The following is a 3801-nucleotide window of genomic DNA, read 5'->3' on the forward strand; positions in this document are numbered from 1 at the left end:
AAATCACAAAGTAGTTTTAATTTGTATTTCCCCAACTGCAAAAGATATTGAATAATTTAAAGCCTTTTTGGCCACTTTCATTTTTACTTTTGATCTATAGCCCATTTTAAAATTTGGATCATTTGTTTCCTTTATTCCTTGTTTATTTCTTTGCATATTCTGGATAAAAATCTTCTATTGCACATACTGGAAAAGTCATAGACCCCAAAGCAGAATCCACTGCAATTTTCCTAAATGGATTTAACTTCTTCCTAATTCCAAATACTTATCTTTACCTCTCTATATAAGCAGAGCTCTTAACCCTAGTGAAGGGAGTTTCTTTGTGCAGTGGACAGGAGGCACTCCAGAGACCTCTGACTGGTCAGAAGGTAGAGAATAAGTGACCATGGAATGCTGAGCTCCAGCTGGTACATCTACAGTGCAACCTCTAAACATACGGCTCAGAGCACATCACAGAGGAGGGGCGGAAAGACTGTAAGAGGTAGAGGACCAGGATGCCTGTTACTAGATAGTATCTTCTAGACAGGACAGGGATGATGCAAGCATGAACTCTCAGCAGCATGGCTAACGGGACCTGCATAATTATACCTCTATTTGGCATGCCAATACAGATGAGGAAATTTCATAAGAACCTCTACCCCTAGATGAAGAGCTAGCTCTAAGCAACCCATGACTGCTGAGAGATGGTGACTCAGTCTTTTCCAAGGATGATCTCCTGAAAGGATACAGAATCCCAAGTAGTCAGCCCTAAAGATGTGTGCATAACAGCATCAGCAAATGAGCTCAGTGGAACAAATATACATACATTTAAATAGAAAAACACCAAATATGGTGACATCCTGGGAAGTAGAAACAGGTAGATCTTTGGTGAGTGATTGTTGGACAACTAAACCTTTTCAGTGAACTCCAGGCCTTCTCAAAAAGAAGTTAAGTGGTAATTGAGGAATGACACCCAATATTGTTTTCTGACCTACACATACACTTACACACAGGTATGCATGTATAAGAATACCCACATATATACACATTACACACGCATGCACATGTGTGTACACACACACACACACACACCAAAAAAAAAACACCCAAAAAACAACAACAAAAAAGAAAAATCAAAACTGTGATTAAAAATGATGATGAATATTTCTTTGCCAAACATGCCCTGAGGGAGGAAAAGTGTAGTAAAAATTGGGTTTCTGGCTTCAGAAGATCTAAGTCTTTTATGTGACTGAAAGGACGCCCAAATTGCAGCAACTCAAAAAACATCATATAATGAGCACATGGTGTTAAAAGCAACGATTAACTGGTTATGTTTGGGCAGACCTTTACTGTCGAGAAATAAAATTTTCAAACTTTTCTGCCTTCTGAGAACATGGCATTTTCAGAGGTTAGAGTAGCAAAGGCTTCCCACTGACAAGATGGTTCTTCTTAATATTCTATAACCAAACATTTTCTGGGAAATTTGCTCTTGATCTGCTAAGCTGTTTCAGAGCCTGGCACGCAAGTACATCAGGGAACCTAGAGTTTGTCTAGGAAGGGAGTGGGTGGGAATTTCATTAGGAAGTCATGGTGTTCTTCTCTAAGAAAAAGTCAGATCACAAAAGAAGCACTTTAACGGATAAATGAAGAAAATAATTCAAAGAAAGATTAAGCAGGCTACCAAAATGAGACTTGATAGCCTAGGACCATATAGTGGGGGAGGAGATCCCCCTCAGTCATAGACCTTTGGGAGGGGAATAGTGTGAAAGCGGGAGGTAGGGAGGAACGGGAGGATACAAAGTGATGGGATGACAATTGAGGTGTAATCTGAATAAATTAATTTTAAAAAAAAGGAAAAGAAAATAATGCCAAGTTCCATAGGTAATGCTAATTGGAATCTTATCACTTTAATGATAAGGTGCACTGAACCCTATAGGACACACTGTGATTGTCTTTGGGATGTTTTAGGATTGCTCACTGACTTCAATGTTATGTGGGCCCCACTGCGTATATTTCTGAATGAAAGAGAACCATGTTCGTGAAGTATTAGTTTTGTTAGATTTCATGCTTGGCAGCTACTGCAAATCTGAAGTACAAAATGATACGAGTGTACCTATGTATATTTAGAATGTCAGATACTTATATTTTGCTCTGAAGATAAAATTAGTAAATGCTTCCCCAATGATCTTGGCTTTAGGAATGTACATTGCTGAAGAAATATGTTCCTTGAACCATGACATTTTTAACATCTGAGAAAAATTATAGGATGCTTGCATAAATTTATGCTTACATAAATGAAATATTCAAAATTATTATGTGATGAAGTTTTTTGGATTTGAGAGAAGTAAAAGCATGGTAATTCTGCATTGAAAGGCTATAATATCTTTCACTACAGAAGGAGCCCATGACTTGGGCCTTAATATTTGAGCAAGAATTACAAGGTATAATGTTACTAAATTAAGAAGAAAAACATTCACAGGCGTCCAGAGGGATTTGGGCATGGACAGAGTCTCTGAGAATAAATTGTTCTATCTACCTGGACAGTGGAGTGTGACTAGAAGATGGAAAGCTATGTCTAAGAAGAACGTCCCTTTATCTTGAGTGACAAGCTACAGAAGTGGGACAAAAATCCCCGGGCACTGATGAAGAATGAAAACTTGTTTGTTTGTTTTGTTTTTCCATATCACTGAATCTCCACAAGAACCTCGTAAAGAAAATAATTTTCATACAGGAACACATTAATATGCCTCCTCTACAGGATCTTTCTTGTTGTAACTAACTTTAAAAGTCCTCTGAAAGCTATGAGATTGTTTCTCCCCTCAAGCGCATATGGACACACATACACAAAACATCTCCTAAACTCACTGTGCTCCCCAATTCCTGCATGTCTTCTCTGTTTTAACCTCTTGCTCTACTCCACGATTAACCAAAGTGAGCCAACATGTATCTCGCCAGTTTCATAATCTAGTACCATTTCAAACTGGAAATACATCAAAAACATTAAACACTAAATTATTTAATACAATTATTTTTCTTCACAATCTGTTGATAAGGAGAAAAATGTAAGTAACATAATTAACAAAAACAATATAATTACTTCACCCTGAATAGCTTATTTGTTTATTTTGTGACAGGATTTCTCTGTGTAGCCTTACCTATACTGGACTGGCTTTGAGCCAGGCTGGCCTTGAACACACAGAGATCTACCTGCCTCTGCCTCCCTGAGTGCTAGGATTACAGGCATGCACCACCATGGCTGGCTAACCCCAAATTCTGAAATGTCCCTGTTCCAAACAAAACAAAACCCAAAAACAACAACAACAACCACCAACCCACAAGGCCAGCAACAAATATCAGATTGATTCAACTCTAAACCGCGTCAAAAGCAATTCCATCCCTCCAGGGTTTCACTGCCCCCCTGCCACCTCTCCCCCCCTCCCCAATTTTTTATTTCTTTAAGATCAAATCTTCTCTTTTTGAAAAGGCTCCAGATATCACATTGGGTTTATTCATATCTTCTGATTCAAATGTGAATATTTTCCTCAACTAAAAATTACTACATGTCAGTTGCTTACATGAGATGATTTAATGTAAAAATGGCTGACTCTAAATCCTAAATTTCTTTTGAGTTGTGGCATGTCAAACCATATTTAAGACTATAAAAATCTGTTACCCTTTTGCAATAAAAGTAAAACAAGTTCATCTCCTTTTAATGTCCTGTTCCATGCAAAAAGTTGCCAACTATCAGAAGTATTGCAATCCATAGTACAATCTTAAAACATCTAGTGGCTATAATGACATTAGGCTTGGGAAATAAATAGT

This window comes from Acomys minous (genome assembly GCF_964271855.1).
Source record: "Acomys minous genome assembly, chromosome: 9".
NCBI classification, from domain to species: Eukaryota; Metazoa; Chordata; class Mammalia; order Rodentia; family Muridae; genus Acomys; species Acomys minous.